This window comes from Aphis gossypii, chromosome 3, assembly GCF_020184175.1.
Source record: "Aphis gossypii isolate Hap1 chromosome 3, ASM2018417v2, whole genome shotgun sequence".
Taxonomy (NCBI): Eukaryota; Metazoa; Arthropoda; class Insecta; order Hemiptera; family Aphididae; genus Aphis; species Aphis gossypii.
The window spans coordinates 19,531,722-19,554,901 of NC_065532.1; the positions used below are offsets into that span (position 1 = coordinate 19,531,722).

The window sequence follows — 23,180 nt, forward strand, 5'->3', positions numbered from 1 at the left end:
AGTGAAACGATGAATAACGATTTTCGTTATTATTTAGTAATTTAAAAATATTATATATGTGTGTACGCATTTTTTTTTTTTTTTTTTTTTGTATATTAATATAGAAATGTCAACTGCAATATTTTTGGAAAACAAATAATTCAATTTACTCTATTTCAAATAGTAATATAAATTATTTCAATAAAAGTAAAAATATATTATGAAATATACTTAGTAATAAAGGCTGACAGACTGTCTTTATTTGAAAGCTTTTGATTTATTTTTTCATTTAATTCAAATTTAACACATACATTACAGTTAATTACTTCTCAATGACGAAGTATACTCCACATCTACTTTACGGTCATCAATTTTCCCCTTTTTTAATGTGAATTTAAAATCAAAGCAACATTACATGAATTCTTTGAAAAATATATTAATTATTGTGATTTTACTAACATAGACACATCGTTTGTTTAGATACTCCATCATAGAAAATAAATAAACGGTACATTTGTATTGTTGTTTTTTTTGTCATACGTTCATGTGTGGGAATATGAGGATTTAATCGAATTGTCGTATATAATACATTTTGTTTAGATGTTCACAAGATATAGGTTTGACAAATGTAAAAAGTTGCAAAAAAAATAACTTTTTTGACCAGAGAAAAATATTTCTTGAATGCTTTGCTTCTACTAATGGAAGTTTTCGAAGGGTTTTTGTCACATGAAAAATGATGACGACTTTGATATTTTTGACGCGAATGGACATTTATAATATACTAAAATTCTGATAGAGTATGAAGTATGATATGTATATAAAAAATAAAAAACAGTTTTAATATACCCATCACTGAGGCATTATAATTTATTTGAATACACGTGTAATATAATTATGTGTACGATGTCATGACGTATTATATTTACTGCACCTATACGTTTACGAGTATATCAGGTGACTTGTAAGCGCGTTTGGGTCTTTTATATATTTAAAAAAAAATCGTAGCGTATATATGGATGTGAAATATTTTTCGATACGAAAAAACTAATACGTGACCATTCGTACAACGACGTTTTATTATTTGCCGTTTATACCCCTACACACACACACAACGCCCCGAAAAACCGCTGTACACACTTCTCGTGCACGTTTAGAGAGCGTTTTAATTAGAATAGGGATTACTAGGTATGTATACGCGCCGTATATAGCCGCGCGTAGCTCTGCTAAAGAACTATATACATACACCGGGCCGGGCGTAACAAAATATGTATATATATATAATAGTGTAGGTACATACAAGGTTTTCCGGAACTGTATATTATAATAATATAATACCGTCATAACGTGATGTTATAAAATACACTAAACGTCACATCCACGGCACACACACATAACCGATGTACCGGCGTGTCGTAGTGCCGCCGAGCACAATTGAACGCCGACGACGAGTGTGCAAAATATTATTTACTGTGGATAAACACGCGATATTATATAGAAACCGCCGAGGGGCGAACCCAGCGTGTGATCCGAGATTAATGCGCGAGCTTATGCGGCAGGTACGCGCGGTCGTACTCCGTCGCAAAACGCTTTAAAATGCGATGTGTTACGTGTATAGCGAACGACAAAAGATAGATAGATCCGATGAATTCATCGTCGCACGTCTCAGTTTTCCACCGCTGTGGTCGTGTTGTTCGACAACGGACCGGAAGGAAGGCGGAAGATACGACTAAACTGTGCGCCGATATCCAATTTATAATATATTTACAATGACGGTGTTTGCCGTGCGTCAATACAATTTAATCTGCGCCGTCGTCTGTTTGTACGCCGTCGTCTGACGATACCGAACGACGCGGATGAGGTGTTATAATATACGGCCACGTGCACACAAACCTTATTTTCCAAACACGGCGGCGGCGAAGAAATGAAAGAATAACAAACAATGTATTATACTATATATTATTGAGTCTGTTCCGTCGCGATTAATCGCCACGATATCCGTATGAATATTACGACGCGCGTCGTCTACGTAAAAGTTCGCTCACTCGGAAAAAAAAAATATTTACAAATATGACATAGGTACTATTATTGAGACATGCGGCTTTATAGTGTAAGTTCACTGGGTTCGCCGGCAGATCGGCGACGGCGTCGGTAAAACGCCTCTCGTTTGCACGCTTAAATTTATCTCATTTCGAAGACCGTCTCTAGCTATACCGTCTACCGTGTATTGACGTATACGTTATTATTTTGCTTTGAGTTATTATAGCGTTCGAAAATGTATAAAACTAATAAACGGATACTGATTTTGTATTAAAGTAATTAACAATCAACGTCGTACTTCATACACAATTTAAATTTACTGTCATAAAAAATTTATAAAATAATTTATACCCTATGCAATAAATAAATATTTTATATTTTTCATTCACTCTAAACTAATTTCGATGTACGATGTATGGACGTTTTTCACCTAATTTAGACATTAATTGTTGAAAATTAGCTCTTAGTATTATTTTAATAAGGTTGAATTTACTTCTTTGTCAATTAAAATATGTCAGTATACACTGTTGTATCAAAAATATATTTTTATAGGCAATTTAATGAATAATATTATGCTTAAAAAGAGTTTTTGGCAATAAATTCAACGGTTATTAAATTCTTCAATTTCGTGTTTTCTTTATAAATAATTGGATCTGTAGCTAATATAATATCATATAACAATTCATTCATGTATTTTAAAAAAATTAAAGTATGATATGTCATATTAATACTAACACTACGTGTTTATAATTATATGACATTTCATTCGATTTATAACAATGACTGATGTTTTAATACGTCTTCTCTGATTAAAATTCTATAAAAAACTGATCAACTAAAATCGTCTGTTCTTATATTATATATATATGTAGATATACATTTGATGATCACAGGTATTAAAAAAAAATATATATATAGAATAAATATTTACCTACATACATATTATTACAAAACAAAGAAACTTAAAATATTACTTTTTTAAAATAATATGAATATTATTTTTTTTAATAATTGATTAAAATATTTCAAATTTGAATTACAAGTTAACCATCGTCTTAGAAAAATAATTTTTTTTTCAAACGCGCGCTAATATGAGTACATACAAAAATATGAAAGATATAATAAACATATGTAATTAGACTAATTATTAATCTTCCACAATACTTTTCGGAAATTCTTGAAAAAATTTTACCTAAGAGAACCTATCTTATGATAAACCAAAATAAAATAATTTCAAACACTTCATATTAAAAGAAATCCATAGACGAGATATAACAGATGCCAAATCATCATCTTTAGAAACTATAAAGACCATTGTGAAGATGTATTTCTCGATGTTACACAAAAGTTTGATTGCATATGGACTGAGAGACTCAAATTAAGCTTTTTTCAAGCTCCTTTATTTCTCACACTAACATATTTTTTATCACATAGCACTTTATCTGTAAGTTTCGAAGAAGAAACGTTCAAAATGCATTATATTAATGAAAGTATACCTCAAAAAAGAAATCTAGCCCGAACCATCTATAAAATATTTTCTCCGACATCCCACATTCAAATGATACACACCTAGCTACATTCACAGATGATACTATCTCTAATCTTGATACTACTTACTCAATGAAATCACGCCAAGACCACTTCAAAAAACTCCAAAATTGGTTCGAACTCTGGAGAATAAAAATTAATGAAAAAAAATTAATCCACGTAACATTTACTCGTACTTTACGATCCACCGACAGCCTTACTTTATTAATCAATAATAATTTAATTCCCCAAAAATATAATACTAAATGACTAGACATACATCTAAGCATAAAATTAAACTGAGTCTATACCACATTAAAGACAAATGAAAATCATTAAGCATAGGCACACTTATATTCTCTGCTGAGACATCTTCTCCATTTTAATATGTCACTGAAAACAAAATTACTAATTTATAAACAAATTATACTAGATAACACTGTAAAAATCAAATATTCTATTTTTTAATTCTATTTCACAACCTTTTCAATCAATTAGCCAATGAATAATAATAACCTTTAAAAAATCTAGGAATGCAAATACTTTTTAAACTTGCTTGTTGCTGCTTAAAAAAATTCCACATTGAAACTCAAAACCATCCTAACCCTTTTATATCCAATCTCCATATTCCCATACATTGACTTAAAAGAAACTAGGCTAAAGACCTACTGTAACTCAGCTTAGTATTTTCATACTTTACTCTTGTCCTTCTTTATGTATTTATTTTTTTTTTTTTGAAGTGATGTGAATGGACTTCTTCTTCATTCACATGGTATTAACCTAACAAGTATTATTCTAATATTCTATGGCTATAATTTTTAATAATTATTAATAACTAACTACAAGTTCGAAATAAGTTTTTATAAATTTAAATTCTTAAAAAACTATTCTGTTTCAAAATAATAAATTAAAAAACATTTGTTGCCATCCAAAAAAAGTGAAAACTTAAAAATGATAACAATAAAAATAATCAATAATAATATATTAATTTTTTAATACTAAAAATTTTATAGATTTTCATTAAAAGATAAAATGATCATTTTTTAAATTTATAATTTCCTATGCCGAAGTTAAATTTAAGACTAAAAGACAGTGTTATTCAACATTAAGCTACAATTTAACTAACCTAACTACTACGGAAATAATGATATCATACAACAAACAGCTAAATCTAACCAAACAATAGCTATAGGTCCCATGAATGCATATAGCGCTCAAGCGATAAATTAATAATATACGAACACGTCCGAAGCAGCCTAAGTCCATTATAAATCTTGTTATAGGGTTCAGTAGAGCCTTTTTTCCCCTCTTGTTGATGTTCTTATGGATGAAAAACTTGGTCCGGCTTTGTAAAATCATCAAATATTTTAGAACGTTGACACTTTAGCTGTTGGTTTTTAATGGTATTTTTGATATATTAAACTATAGTTACAATAGTTATATAAACATACCGATACAAAACTCAGTTAGTATCACACAAATAAGTGACGTATGGAATACAACTACGCTACACGTCATTATATTGTATTATAACGATCGTATGAATACAAACTATTATCTCTTGATTTTATTCAATGATCTTATTGTAATATATTATAAAGAAGATAATATGTTACTTTACTTACTATTTATAATTTATAAGTTGTTACTGTGTACAAGTACTACTAATGCATTATATTTATAAAATTTATTATAAAAAGTGAAAAGTGACCAAAAAATTAGAATAGTACGTATTATTAAGTTCTTAAATGATAAAAGACCTACGTTAAAATAGCGGTCTAATTATTTTTTATTGTAATGTTTGTTTATTTAAAATGTTGATACAATATATCAACTTAAAATGATGTAGGTACCTGTATTGTATACTATTATTAACTTATTCACATCAGGTATAATATTATATGAATAATATTATTTAACAGTTAATTATAATTACATATATTATATTAATTAGTATTCAATGTATTATTAAAATAAAAATAAAACATTAAATTTGGTTGAAAAAAAATATTAAATATTTTAAATTTAGACAATTTTGCTGTTTTATTAAAATAGAAAAACAATATGATATTTTTCATAACCTAGTAACAATAACTATACTTGTGCTGTGATCCTAATGGCTATATTTATAGCTATGAGGAGGTATCGAATGGAATATATGCGCTTAAAAACGATTTCGTATTTTTTAAGTTAACTCGCTTGTTTGTATACGAATACCAAAACTAACTGTTTTCTTTCACAAATCGAATAACCATCGAAAAAAGCACTTTAAAAACTCGTTTTATCAATTCATATTTAACATCCATTTTCTCTATAACTTTAAGCTTTCCTATTTATATATATATATAAATATATTATAATATATGACTGTGCACCATTAGCCCGCCTTCGATGTAGATATTATTGAAATATTATTATTATACTATTCGAATTTTTGAAACGCATACATCTTAAGCCTTATTGCATTTACCGATATTCAGTAAGTCCACGTACGCTATTAAGCATTACAATGTATCAGATGGCGACGACCAATATGCCATATTGAATAAATAATTGTACTATTAACATAATAGCTAGCTTATTGGGTTTTGTTCCCACTAATCGTGAACTTCCTACCTGTAATACCCTATATTCGGACCGCATCAATATATATTATAGACTACAACTAATAACATGTCAACTGACTTCTCTAACTATACCATTTAATTATACTAATTAAAGTTATATTGCACATAATATTGTAATAAAATTACTAGCTGAATTACCATGTTTTGCTTTTGAACAATTTTTTACCGCATTAAAAGAGTTAAAGTGTGAAATGCTATTATATTATCAAGTTGAATAAATAATACTAGATGAGTATAGTATTATATTATTTTTTTAAATATTTCGCAGAGCGATGAATCTATTTATTTTAAAGCAATATATTTTTATTTTATTTTTATGCCTGTCATCATTACTTTCTGGGGCAAAATGATTTGATTTTTAACTTTGTGGATGTTTCCTAATAAAAAATTGATCTAGGATCTCGGTGATATTTAGCGCAATTTAGAGTAATTGGTAGTAAAAAATCCTTGATATTTTTCAAAATTACAAAGAAAACTGAAACTTTTTCGAAAAATCAGTTATTTATACTAGTATTATTTATATGTAATAATATGATAAAATGTTCATAATATATTTCTTCAAAACTACGAGAATTTGAAAACTGTATTGTTATATTATTATGTAGTTCAAACTATTTTGACGTATTTAAATATTGTAACACAGTAATAAGAATTAATACTTAATACATCAGAAAGTTATAGATAAAGAAGTTTATACTTTTGATAGGTTTTTTTTAAGACTTCCAATATACTTAGATATTGTACAGCCCAAAAGATTTCAAAAGAAGTTTCTAAATATTTAGTTTGTGCGAATATTTAGTTTTGAGGACTTGGACAATAGATTTTGAAGTAAGAGTTTTCTATTGTTAAGCGACAATAGTTTTTTGTGTATATAAGAACTCCAAGTGACTCACTCTTCAAAGGTAATGCCTAGATATTTGAATTTGTATGTTCCAATGTGGTAAACTATCTACGTCGTGTCTTAAAGAAAATGTTATGCCTACTGATTGTATCGTACTTCCTTTAAAACGTTATTTGAAATACCGAGTAGGTAGTTCGTTTACATATGTTAATAAGTTTTTGGTATAAATGTAATCTTTATTGAAGACAAATATTGCTAACAATTCTATATAACTAAAAAAAAATTATGATAATTAACTTAAAATATTAAATCTAAGTTAATGAAAGAGCCTCGACATAAGGGTAAAAATAAATCAATTCATCTAATAATTGTGAAAGGTATAATATATTTAATAAATTCAATTAAAGTAATAAATCATTGAATTTTAAAAGCAATTCTAATATTTGAATGAAAATTATTTTTATTATTGAATATACTATATTCTGTAATTGAAACTTTAAAAACTTTCGACTACTTTCTTAAGTTGTGATTTTTAAAATACTTTTAGGTTCTGATGAATAAAATATGAATAGCCTATGGGATATGATCGAAGTTTAAAATCATAAATTAATTTGGTGTTTAACTGAAAGGTTGATCGAGAATATAAAGTAAATAATAAAAAATGTTGTTGAAATGTATATTTTAGAAACTATTTAAATTATGTGTTTTGTTTTACTCAACAATATTTCTCAGCCTATAGGTCAGACTTTGGATTTAAATTGTAATATAATATAGTAATAATTACAAGTCATCATTTATGTATAGTAATATTAATGAAATAGTTTAAAAATAAATTGATTGTGTACTTCTATTTATTTTACTTAATATCAGCTGTTAGCTTAATATATTTACATGGGTTATGTTTATGTAGGATGGAAAATTTTCACACAAATAATATTAGTAATTAAATTAATAATACTAGAATAATATTTAATGCAATATCTCAAAAATTATTTTTGAATTTATTATTTTATGTAAGAAATTTAATAGACTAAAAATAAAGCAGAACTGTTTGTCAATGTAATTGTTTCAAATACTGATGGAATTATATTATAAAAAAATAACAAAAAAATAATAATTCAACTATATAAAATATTTACGTTTGTTATTACTTATTTATGTTTATTTTATCTCGTCATGTATAATAATTAAATATTTCACATCAAATCAAATATTTCCATGTTCAAACTGTTTTGCTGAGTCAAGTTTCCCTTTTATTTTGTTTAACTCATAGCCAGTATACTTATGATTTTAAGATGGTATTTATTTCAAAATTATGCATTTCCCGTTGGGAACAGCATATTAAGTAGAGAAACATATTAAATGATCAAGCGTGTGATTGATATTTAATAACATGTAAAGAATATAGTAAACATAGTATTTTTTTTTTTTTTTGTTAGTATGTTTAAAAAGCATACTAATTTTTACTATCGATATTCTAGTAAAAATAACAACCACAATCGTACATCTGACTATTTAAATTAAACAGATCATCATAATTAGCGTCTAAGTAGTATTTGAATGATAATTACAAAAGTATTTTATTATAAGTACCAATTATCCATGTTGACATGATCTATTGTTCGTTTAAATAAATAATTATATTTATTTGGAGTATGGAGTATGATCAAATACCATTAGTAAATACCACCACTCAATATGGGGTTGTATAAACCAACCCCTAAATAGGGTTATATTATTACACAACATTTTATTAGTTTATTAGATACATATCAGAATTGTAAAATTTGAAAATATAGTCTTATTTTTTTCGTAAATTCTAATTATTCTAAATGTACTGCTCAGAAATATTTTTTTAGTATGTAAATTTTTGTGTAATAAATAAATTTACTTTTTTATATAGTTTTTTTATAAGTTCCAATAAAAGGTAAGTACAAATCACAACCGATAAGTATTGAGAATATGTAAGTACATATTTTATAGACGGGTAGTCATCACAAACTCATACAACTCAATTTTCCAAAACCTGTTTGTAGTTTTTTGCTGATGTTAAAATAAAAATACATTTTAAATTTTAACTAATAATTAAAAAAAGAGACTCATTGATAAATATATAAAAAGTAGATTAATGGATTAACATATACGTACAATCATACTAAAGGCAGTTTTAGATTTACTTAAGCTGATTCTCGATTTTGGGAAGGTTAGGTTAGGTTATATATTTTTCATTTAAAATATAAAATACTAAAAATTAACAATTAAGTAATCGAGAATTACGGATTAGATACATACAAATCAAAAACAATCGAAAAAGAAACTTTATAAGAAAGTTTAATTGAATAAATTAGTTATTTTGTAAAGCACATTATTTTGAAAGCCATTGGGCAACATGTTCATTTATTCAAAGTCCGGTAAATTAGCTGAAAAGGGCGTTCTGGGATAGCAATGAATAATACAGATAGGAAGCATGGAAAATAAAACTTCTTCTAGGAGTATAGTTAGATTGAATTAAAACTTTTAGAGCCAATGAAATGTTTTGTAATTGTATATTTGTACATGAGCACAATACAAAAGTAAATTTGCATTAAATATTTTAATGTAAATATAATATAATTGTGTTAAGTGTATTTATGTTTATTTTTTGATATATCTGTAGTAAGCGCCATACAAATACCACCTATATAAATAATAAATATTTATTTACCAATTATAGTTAAGAATATATCTTAATTAACAATATTCTTTGAAATATCATAAGTGCGGCTTAATAATACAAATCAGTATAACGGCAACAATTTTTTTTTTAACAAACTTTCAAAACCTTTCTAATATTATAATACTCATTAATTGTTAATATCAGTATGCCATTTTTTTTTTTTGTTACTTTGTATATTAATAACAATTAACAAACTTAACTTAACTTTGGTAAACTATGGTACACACAAGTTCTATATAAGCGAGGAAGAAGGGTGCTAAAACATGTTTACACAATAATTTCTTGTGGGAACTATCAGTTCTACCTTCTACAACATACCAAAGTAGTGATTGTTTTTATGTACTTGAGTCTCCAAAAAGATTATTAATTTTGCTCAAATAAACTCTAAACTAATGCTAGTCCGTAAAAATAAGAGTATATTTACTATTATTATTCCTTGTCGTTATAGATTAGAATTTAGAACCTTAATATTCTCAAACCGTTTTAAGATTTGTAATAAAATAATATTTTCATAATTATTATTCGATACGATGACTACTAATGAATTTTAACTGTAAAATAATATCCCAGTATTGTAATATTAGACTTCAACTACCTATCAATAATAATTTTTAAAATTAATATAATATATTTTTTTATGTTCTCATATATCCAAACATTCACAGACTACAATTATTTTCTGATACCACGAAAATGTATACATTATATTATATATTAATAATTTTAACGATCAATAAAATATCACCGAATTTTAAAATTAATATTTGTATATATTTAATTAAATTTCTTTAGTTACTTAGTTGTTAGTTTATAACACACATTATTTTAATTTTCACATTATTCTATCGCTTTAGATTTTGAATAAAATCATATTATATATAAATTATATCATATCTAATAATAACATTTTTAATAACAACGATATTATAATATTATTCAGTCGCACGCCATGTCGATATTATTGATATTATTTATATAAAATTGTATTATTATTTTAATATTAATAATTTTATTGAATAAAGATTGTGAATAAACTCAATACATGAATTGAAACTGATAGTTGATTTAAAACTATTGAACTTGACTTTTTTTAGTATTTTATTTTTAAGTTAACTTATATTATATATATTATATATATTATATATATTATATATATTAATATATATATATATATATATATAGGTATATAAATAATTAATTTAGGATAATTTAATAAAATTAAACTTCACGAACGTTGACAAATACTAATTATTAATTTACTAACACTTAGTTTTTATAAGATTTAAGTCTCCGGTAAAATCATGTTAAGTAAAAGAGTAAATCAGAATTTGAGGGAACTTTAGTGTTCCAATTCGCTAGTATTTTAAAAAAGTGGAATTATAACCAAAAGAAAATATTCCACGCCAAAAGACGTAAACATGTTAATTAACCACAAAAGTAGTAAGTATAACAAGCCCTTTTCAGTCATTTAATTATTTTAAATAGGTATAATTTAAAAACTTAAAACATAAATTCTGAACATGTTAATTTATTGTGAAGAGTGTGTAATTTGTAGACATTTAATTATTCAATTTTTAAAATAAAAATGAACTAAAATCAGAATAAAAAAATGAAAATATTATATAAATACCTATTCAATAATCTTTACTGGAAATCAACATGATTATATTATGATAACTTAGTGAACTTTGATAAAGTTTTTAAATTTTTATATCGTTTTTTTTTCCAAAAGTTGTATATTAATATTATTATTATTATGCTAGTTAAATACAGAAAAAAAACATTTTTAGTCATTAAAAGCTTAAAAATAGTTATAGTTGACAGTCATTGGAAAATTATTTCTACAAATTAATTTATTAGATTGACTTATATAAAAGTACCAAATATAGTTATAATTCACCAACACATCTTGATATTATATAAACAAAACAACATAACATAATATATGTAACATTAAATGTAACAAATTAATCTGAAAACTTTTGATTATACGCCAAGTAAAATCTATTACAGTTTATCACTTAATACTTAGAGAAATAGTACTGTTTACTAGAGTATATTATTATAATATAAGACTTAGTATTCAGAAACTAGTATGTTGTATAGTATGATAAAATTTAGATACAATATACAAATTATACTATATGACTATCATTTTATTTGTATTATTATTTACTTTTGCTGTAATGTAAATATGGCGATTTTATGGATTGCTTTATAAGGCTTTAATTATCATAGTAGAAATACACATATTATATCATACACTTTAATTAGTAATTTACAATCGATTCATAAAAACGTGTAAAAATATTATGTTTAAACTACAGAGATTAAAGTACAAAACAGGAAATCATAATTGTCTAGTATAATAATATACTTTATGTCTAGTCATCCTTATGGACATGTCACTGTTTCTAATTTCTACTCTCTGTATAACTTCTTGTACAAAAACTAAGAAACGAAGAAATAAAAATGGCTGCTTTATAAAATCTGTTCAATTTTGAACCACGGCTCTTTATATTAGAAGGAAACACTGACAGAAAAGCATTTTGTAGCAATGAGGTTAATTTGTTACACTGTTTGAAACTAAAGCTCTGCGGTTGTTAAACGAAAACGTTGAAAAGGAAAAAAATGTTCAAACTTCACATGTTTTATTTTTATTAATTTTACACACATATTCTGTGATCGTTACTCGTTAACTTGAAGAACAATTCATATAATTCTCCAATATACTCTTTATACTTAAAGTTACTGTGTCACCATTAAACTAAAAGGTACAAAAATTAATTTAATAGTGTTCAAACTGATATAAATAGATACAATCAATTTGTATTTATGCACAAGCCATAATATGTAATATTTTTATTTTTAATTGTAATGTAATGATTTAACGTAAATTTTATTTTTAGTTTTATAAAAGTTTAAAACAGACTGTAGACGGTAGACGGTACATTCAAAGGAAAAAAGATGTAATAAAATTAACAGTTTAAATCTAAGGATTCAATAACTCAATGCTAAAAATTATAATTGTGTAAACAAGAATAAGTTGCAAGAATAATTAATAATGACATTTAAACATTTAATTATATTATATTAGATGATCAAGTTAGATTAAATTGTAACTGCATTACATTGAACTCAAAAAAAAAAAGGCTAAAAACTTAAAAATAGTATCTAATACGCATTCTTAAAGATAATTAAAGTGCATTAACTTACACTTGTTAGGTAACACAACCAAAGTGTTAAGACAATGTGTGACCGTATATTCCACCGATTGTGAGTGTTATTGTTATTAAATTTTTTTGAAATGTAATTATTTATACGTATAAAGTATATTGATCTAATAAAAATCTTTGACAAACATCTGATTAAATAATATTCAATTTAACCAGTGACATATTATTGTAATTTAAAATAGTTTTATACTATCAGCTACAATAGACTAAATATTATAATACAATAAACCAAAACTTAAAATCATACAGTTAATAATAGAAATAAATACAATAGCTTAAATGTTAGGTATGTGTTATAATAATTATTATTTAGCCAAAATTATGTTGTATATTATAAATGGTTTTTCTAAACTAAAAATCTTCATAGTATAGAGTGCCTATATATATGAATATATTATATAAGTATCTAACTAAAATATAATAAACTACTCACTACTCAGTTATGACTTTATGAGTGTAACTTTTTACGTACCTAATATATTTTATTCTAGTCATACACAATGGCATATTGCATACTAAATCAGAAATAGGTATAGTATATAAGGTAATATATTCAATTTTTATTTGTATATTTTGTGTTTTTCCGCATTTGTAGCTATAAATGTATTATTTTAAACGGTTATTGTTATTATTTTTTTTTTATTATTATCACTATTTACGAGTTATAAATAAATTTAATATAATATACGATTATGTATATTTTTATGGATTATCATTAGTTCAAATTTATAACAAATAAATACAATTCTAATTAAAAATGTTCAGCGTTCATTGTATGACCGAAAAAGTAACTATGTTATATTTTAAAATAACACAATATTTATGAAAAAAATACGAGAATCATCTCAAATAACAAGATACTAATACAAGCCATCATAATATTATCATATAATATTATGCCAGTGCCCAACAACAAATGTAACGATTTTAAAAGATTAAATCTCACAAAAATATTATACTGCAATTAGAATAGTAACATTTTTTACCATTATGCACTTAAAGTAAAAAAAAAAAAAAAAAAATTATAATATTTTAATAGTCCTATGATACATTTAGAAATAAGTAACATTTGTGAACTAGCTATTTTATTATAGGTATAATCGTGTTTGGAATTCGAATGTATATAATATAAAATATAAATATATTAACTTTACCAAAAATAATATTGACAGTGAAATCGAATAACTAGTCCAAGTATTTAAAAATTTACACATATTACAAAAGTAAGACATATGTAAACGCAGAGATAAGGATTATAATAGAACTATACATTTGACTTATACATAATTCATTAAAGTATTAACTTAAATATAAAATGCAAAACGAATGAGGAATGAATTGACCTAGTGATTATCATCTGAGAAAAAAAAGTAATTTAAATTCAAAACTTTATAACTAACGTTTTTTTTTTATCAAAAGTCGTCATAATATTTAAAGTTTATACATTTATTCTACATTCTTTATGTGAGATAATATAGAAATAAAATATACATAAATATTTTGTTTTATAATAATGTTCATAACATAAATCTAAATTGTATAAACATTATCAATAATTTGATGATACTACAAGTATGTATATCACTACTATTATATAAAAATATGAAATATCACTCAACATTTTTTTTTAAACTAGATTTTATTATTCTTTGATTAATATAAATGTATGTAATTGTAGAGGTAAGTAATAAGTATTAATAAATACAAATTTCGATAATATTTTTAAACTCTAGTTTTTTTAAAAAAATATATTTATGTTAATGTAAATGTTGTAAAAATAAAATGGATATAATTTATAAAATAAAAATATGTAACCTAATTTTTAAAATATGAATAAAAATATAAACGTAAACGTGACGAAAATATAAATAATATAATAAGCTAACCTAAAATTTAATTTAATAGCTTATTATGTATTAATAAATAATTGTTGCATATTATGTCAGAAAAAATGTGAATGGACGACGTAGAGACGCTATTTTAAACAAAACTGCAAAATATTTTAATTAAATTAAATAGAAACATAATGCATGGTATCTATCAAAATAATAGTGAAGGTAATAATAGCGAATTAACAATCATGAAGTTATAGTAGCAAAATTCAAAGATAATATCATTCACAGTTCATAAAATATGAAAAGGCAAAATTCGTTACCTAGTAGATAATAATTTGTGTATACAATTTATTAGGAAATAATTCATTTAGAATATTGAAGAATGGATAAGTATAAATAAATAATAATAAAAAAAAATTGTGATGAAACCACATCTTTTTTTTGTAAATAGTTTATAAAATACAATCGATACTAAAAAAAAAAAAAATATCAAAGGAAGATAAAGATACGATAGTTTTATCTTTAAAAGTTATCTAGATAAATGAAATGAAATTTTTTTAAAACATTCTTATAATTTTTACTTTAAATTTGTCTATCAAAAAAAATTTTCTATTCTGCAACACTGTTCAGGAGTACAGAAATTAATGAATTTAAGATTTATTTTTGGGTTATTTCCTCATTCAATATATTTTGTTCCTGCTTTTTCGCATTTATTTTTGAATTTAGCCATATAGATACAATAATCTGTATAATATACCTTTTTTAATATATGTAAACAATGTAAGGAATTACATTGCTTGAATTCAAAGAAATCCTCCACGGTGTTTAAATCCATAAAAAAATTAACAAATCGCATTATTATATCTAAAACAATTTTATTATATAATTTTTAAATGCACAATAATTAAAATATTAAAAATAATAAGTACGACTCAAGTCATTATACAAAAAAAAATTATGTGTATTTTTATGAGTATGATGAAACTATTGTTTCTGAATTTCGCTTTTTTTATTTTGTCATCATTACTTTTCACATTTAAGACTCAACCATAAAACATATCGAGCACTAAAACACTAAAAATATACTCCTAACATAATATAGGTACCTTTAATTATAAATACTTGTATATAATTAATTATTAATTCTTAGACATATGACATCTGATGATATAATATGATCTAAGATATAATCGATAATGATTGATAAAACGATCGTCTATCATATTATTATCAGTGATGTGGCAAGCATATTTCAATGATCTACCCACCACCATACATCCAAACAACATACTATATTATATCTTAAAACTACACGGTAAATTAAAATTTGTATTATATTACTCATCAAAAAATAGTATGATAGTTAATTAAACATACATCCACACAAATTTCAATTTTTAAATTTAAGATACATTTCTAGGACTAAGCATTTGCATTAGGGCATACCTACATCGTTCACCACGCTACTGCATGTTATATAGTAATTAATTTCATTTTTTATAAATTATTTAATACATTATGAGTGTATAGTATATAAATATGTTTTAACAAAATATTGTTTGTGAAGTCATAATTAATTATTCAATGTACAGAAGAATGTTATTTATAATATTATTAACTATAAATTATAAATCATTTTGAAGTATATCATGGCGATTGTAAATGTTGCGGTTAATGTACAACAAATATATTTATTTATATAATATATAGTTTGTTCATCCTTAAACTTTGACCATACTTATAATAAGTCAGTATACTTTTGATGAATGATATTTTATTAAACACCTAACAAAGTTATAAGTGGTTTTAAAAAATAGAAAAAAAGGGAAAAACGAAGAAAATTAATTTCCGGGCGTGGAGTACATATTATTTATAAATGTATAGGTTTTTTTAAATATCGTAAAAAGAATTATTTTTCTTCTTAAAAATAGTATTTATTTTATCAAGTAGTACATAGTAAAGACATTGTTTTCATATTTCGATTAATTAATTTATTACTCATATTATGGAGAGTTTTGCTTTATATAATTAATTATTTATATTTTTTCTTTAATCATAACATACTCATATTACTTACTTATTGTTAGTAGGTACTTACAAATTGTTATTATTATTTAATTAATAATATACAATTATCATTACGAAGGTACGTATACAGAGTGGACGCGGTTGAGATTCAACTCCCCCATCCCAAAAAAAAAAATAAATATCTTAAGTTAAAAATTGTATGCTACATTTATTTATTTACGTGTCATGGAATACAATTTTTTTTAATGAAAGATAAATACAACAACAGGTCGGTTACGTTTTCTCTGAAGTAGTATAGTTGATATGATTTCGATGTAATTCCAATAAATAATGGTTTTAAATTATTTAGATACCTAAATTTGAATAGTATTCAAATTTCAAATTCTATCAGCAACACCGTTTTTATTTTTTAGTCTTATATTGCGTGTGATTAAGAAGTTTTTCTCTTTAACTTTACTATTATCGAACGCATTACAGAAAGTTGATATCGATTTATCATACTATTATAAACGGGTTGCAGATATTTATAAAATATCTAAGAAAATTCTGGATGATGGTGATAAAGAGTTTAAAGAAATATTTTCTTATTCAAAAACTTCAATGATTGAATGAACTATTGAAGTACCAAGAACTTTACTTCATCAAACTACGTGTAACAATATTCCAGTCGATACTTTGGAGCAATATTATAAAACATCAATATTTTTGTCTTCTGTACCATTTTATTTGTCAATTAAAATTTAGTTTTACTAATCACCATCTCGTTATGTTCAAATTACAATCACTTATTCAAATAATGTTTTAAATACTACCGTTTTAAAAGATTTATAAGATGCAGCGATTTTTATAAATATATTTTACCATAATAGTCATTATAAAACACGGATTGTAAAAGTTAAAATATGAGTATCTAAATTTAAAAATGTACCAGAGAAAAACGACCCGACTAAAAAATTAATTATTTTGTCTGAAATAGTGAAATTTCTAGTGAATTTGATCAAAATACAATACACTTATGCATTCTCTTACAATTAACCTACTATAATCACCACATCAGAACGATCGTTGTCAACTTAACAAAGGCTTAAAATATATTTACTAAAACAATATGGGACAAGTTCTTCTGAATTATCTCTACTAAACATATTTGTACCAAAACTATGATATTAACATCAAAAAGCTTATAAATAGATTTGCCAAATTACGACGAAAATAAGATTTTCGTTTATTAATAAATTATTGGATTAAAATTTTAACAAAATTACTCATCTAATCAATAAGTACAGTTGTTAATTATTTTGTTATAATTTAAAAATATTATTAATAGGGAATTAAAATGTACATTAAATTATTATGCAATTTACTATACACAACTACATTTTCGGTTTCTTTTAAGATATTGTTTATTTTTATTAAGAATTTTCTTATAGATTACAGGGCCTAACTAAAATAGCATATAATATTTCATACGTACAAGTTTATACTTTAAAAGCGAATACTAATATAAGTAATACAATGTACAATATTTAGAGATACAAAAAATAAAATAAAATATTAAAATATGATATAAATATGTAAATACATAAAGCTCACATATTAGCAGCTTCATATTCATGCATTGACAAGAGTGAGATTTGCTATATAAATAGTAGTAGTTATATATTTACTAAGTAGCTGAGTTATAAATACATATTCTAACAACACCGAAAACCTTTTGACAAGTGGTTCTTTTTTTGGCCAGGCTTAGAAGTTAGAAGTATCTGTTTAGTGCATACTTAGTATTAACATTTAACATTGTGATTCAAAGGATATAATAGTTTGTGTTTTTTTTATGTATACATATATAGTATAATAACTATTTTTCAATGTTAAAAAATAAATTATTGGTTCATAAAAAATTATCTATTATTTTTAAATCAGTTACAATATTTTTTATACTTCATTAAAACTATACATATTGCAGTGTCATCTGTGTAGTATATAAACTGAATTTTTAAATTTATGTGTTTTAATATTATTTAAAGAACTAGTAATAACGTTGTACATTGTGGTACTTATCATTTAATTGTTAACTCGTAATTAATAAAATCATTAATTTTTTACTATTTTTTAAGTATAATGTAAAGAATGCAAGAGTTGATCCGGGTATCCTTATATGATTCATTTTATTTAATAATATATTGTGGTTGACTATGTCAAATGCTTTAGTTAGATCTAAATAAACAGTTGCGAATTTTTCCATTTTCTTACGTATTTTATTTAAGTTTGGTTACGTTGCCTATAGCTTGGCCAGTGCCTTTCTCAGTCTGAAACCAAATCGATTTTTAAAAAGAACATTGTTCATTTCCAAGTAGTCTATTAACTTTTTTTTTTATTATTTTTTTCAAATATTTTCGTTATACTTGAAATTACAAAGATTGGTCGAAAGACTCAAACGTTACTAAACGATGTAGTGGTACCTTTTTTTATGAATTTGTGTGATTATGTCAACTTTATTTGATTTTGAGATACACAAATGTGACATAACGGCTTACACAATAATGTATTATGTTTTTAAAAATATAAAATTAAATTTTGTCAAACCCAGGAGATGAACTATTTTTTACTCAAGTGATAGCCTTTTGAAATTTGTTATGTTATTAAAATACTTTTATAGTATCAAATTTATTTAAGATAGTTTTGTTATATAATATATATATACGCGAATTATTTAATTTAGATAGAGTAATAGGTGGAGAGATTGTACTTTTAGGTTCATGAAATTATTGAAGTAAATCGTTTATAAGTATATTTTATTAAATTGGTTACCTAATACATTTAAATGTATTTTAAATGTATTTTTTTTAAATGGATTATTGTTACCTGATTCATTGTGAATATTATCTGTTAAGTTTTTAAATTTATTTTATTTTTTATTTTTTGCAATTATATCATTGATTAATTTTCCATTTAAGTTTAATATTATTTCCAGAAGTTTATAGTAGATAGCAGAACGTGTAATTATTAAGTTAAACAAAAATAGAAAAATCGAAATAATAATATATAAAAGAAGTGAGTTTAATTTTTATATTAACGAATTGAAATTTGAAGAATTTAATAATTGACCTGGGCTTTAAGACTTTGAACAACGTCCTCGAAATCGATACGTATGATTTTTTCTGTTTCATTTTTGTGTAAGAAAACGATCCCATTTTTGTCCAAACAAGCTAATAATTGAATTCCTTACAAAAATCTCTAGCTTCTTTAAGAAGTTTATTACCCTTGGAAGTTAGGTTTTCTCTTATATAGATAGGTATATTATGTAAGATGTCTATATACTCTTTGTAGAAAAATCTATTTATTTGACGATCCTTTAGTACTTTTACTTTATCTAGGTGACTCGGGAAATTTACCATAATCCTTTTTTGGAAGTTCGCCATTTCGAATAGGACCAATTCTATGACATTCATTAATCATTACATTATTTATGTTTAATTTTAATCCTTTACCAATTTTTACTATTAATTCAACAAAATTTTCTTGTTTGTTTTCTGGTGTTCTCTCAATAACAACATCGTTGGAAATTAAGCGGCATTCCATAATTTCAGTTTTGTTTTAAAGTTGATTTATTTGTGTTTTACTTTTTAGGAAATTATTTCAATTAATATTTTATCGCTAACATTCATTTTAGCGTTCAGAGTAACTATAAGACTCACCGTTGAAGTTTTGGAAACTATTTTTAAATTCTTACATAATATTTTTAATCTCGGATAAGTTGGCACCATCTGTCTGAAGTTACCTTATTTTCAAGTCAAAGGAAAGCTTGTTTATCAGTAGAATATTTGCTATACCTCCAAATAGACTTACTTTCTTTTATATAATCCACATCTTCTTTGGAAAGTTTTTGACATTTTGTATGCCAATACTGGTTACAATCAAAGCAGAGGGTGCTTTTGTAATATTAGGAATGCAACTTCTGCGTATAGATATGATATATTGAATAAATTGAATATATTACGTAATATATAAACTAGTTATTCATAAACTATATAACCGTTCCGATCAAAGTGTGTAAATAATATAAATATATAGGTAAAATCTAATAACAAAAGTAGCAAATAATATGGATTATGAAATAAATTAACTCTCGATTTGACAATGATGAGCTTTTTTCAGCGCACAACTGTCCAGATCGAGGTATGATTAGATACTTATCTATTTTTAATGTTTTATGGTATTTACAGAAAGACGTTATTAAATTTTAAGTTATACAAACTGATATAATATATAGTATAAATATATATTATCATAATAATTGTACATTAATAATATAATATTTACGGTATTTTCGGAAAAAAAAATTTTAACCTAACGGATATCATAATACTAAAAAAAATCAAATGAATTTAATAACTACCTATATTAAAAAAAAACATTTGATATAATATACTGATTCTACTCAAAATCGTGTTTCATATTAATCATTTAATTTAAATTTAACACACTCATCATAACAGTAGGTAGTTCACTCGACATTGAATGTATAGCAGAGCAGTACCTACTTGCCTACCTTTTATGTTTTGAAATAGTACGTTTTGTGAAAAAATATATTTAAATATATTATATTTATAATAATACCTATTATTAATAGAAAACATTTAACTATTACCAAGTAATCCATTTAAAGTAAGACATTCGTAACAATTCGTTATTTCAACAAATATTAACGTTTTTAATAATTTTTTTTTTCCCGATTTTATAAATAGTTAAAAACAACATGTTTCTAATAAAAAAATTGTACTGTTTTTTTTTATTTATTATTATCATTTTTTTTTTTACATTTTTTAGTTTTTCTAATGAAAGCATATACTTTTAATTCCTATCATATTCCTATTATATATTAATTGGTTGTGGTACTTGATAAGATTATAAATCATTGCATTTAAAAACTGTTTTAAATAGAGCTTTGTTTAATCAAAATTCGTCACAAAAATAAATTTTTTTATGCATAATCCCTGTTAAATTTCCAATCTTTAGCAATGAAGGTATTTAAGGTTCTTTCAATAAATAAATGAAAACCACATCATTGTCAAGCCAATTAGAATTAAAAATATTTGATAAATCCGTGGACTTAACAATACATATTATTGACATTAACTATGGTTTTATACAATGACATATTTATTAAAATTTGAATAATCTATACGAAATTTGAATTTTCAATGGATCAATGTTAAATTATAAAAACCAAGTGCTGTAAAAATTGTGTACAATATTTATTATGATAAAAATATATAAATAAAATTAAATAATATAGACTATTATATATATTTGTAATCGAAGATTAAAACGAATTATATGAATATATTTAATACCAATATATAGCCTTAAAGGCTTAATATAAAAGCAGGAAAGAAATTATAATGTGGCGATTAATTATCATTTAAATTAAAGCATAGGCAATAAAAAGAAAATCATTCATGGCTATAGCTTATTATAATCAAAATTGTATTTTTAAATATTTTAAATAATATTATAATATATACCTATCGTTATTATTTTTTTAACAGACATATCACATAATACATTAAATATGTTAGGTATCAAAAGAAAGTAAAAATTTGTAAAAAATCAGTCGGATATAACTATAAATATTATTATTATTTATTACAGTCTACTGGTTTTAATCACTATACTAACGTTATAAGGACTTGTGTAGTTATTATTATTATTCGTCGTTATTATTGCTTAAAATACCGCGAACTAGATGATTTAAAACTTGAACTACGGTTAAAAAGTTATCGACTTCAGAATAGTATTCTCTAAGGGGTAGAACAATTTCTATACGTAAATGTTTTAAATTCAATTTCTTGGATCTAAACATCCCATTTTATACAATGTACCATAGTATATTTTCAAATTATTGTTTTAGATTCTGAGCGGAGATGTATTGGTTTTACAATAATATATGTGTTTTTCCGTGTCAGTTTACTCCATAACTAGTTGAAAAAATGTTGCGGTAATTTTCAACTTAGAGAATGATTTCTGATGAAAAATTGGATCTAGTTTGTACGTTATAGATATCAAATATTGTCAGTTATTTTTAATGTAATTGTGGAAAAATTAAAAATTATAGAAAACTGGAGTTTTTACACAATACTAGTTCTCAACTAAGTCGAATTTGTTTTTATGGTGTACTTACTCGACAACGAATAACAGATAGATAATCCTTAATTTCATCTAAGATTTGTATGAAAATTGTCTATACCAAATAATATTTATAACATATTTTAGTTCTATTTGAGCTATTTACAGACATTTGAATATTTAATTTTTTATAGTTTTTTTTTTTTGTATAAATTACCTACTATAAAG

The 23,180-nt window shown here is 24.2% G+C and overlaps 1 protein-coding gene across 2 annotated transcripts in view; it reads right to left on the reverse strand.

Moving 5' to 3' along the window:
• The window catches only part of LOC114126390 (neuropeptide CCHamide-1 receptor-like), a 123,775-nt gene that overhangs the window by 98,936 nt on the left and 1,659 nt on the right, over positions 1 to 23,180 (reverse strand). The gene's annotated exons all lie outside the window — the stretch shown is intronic.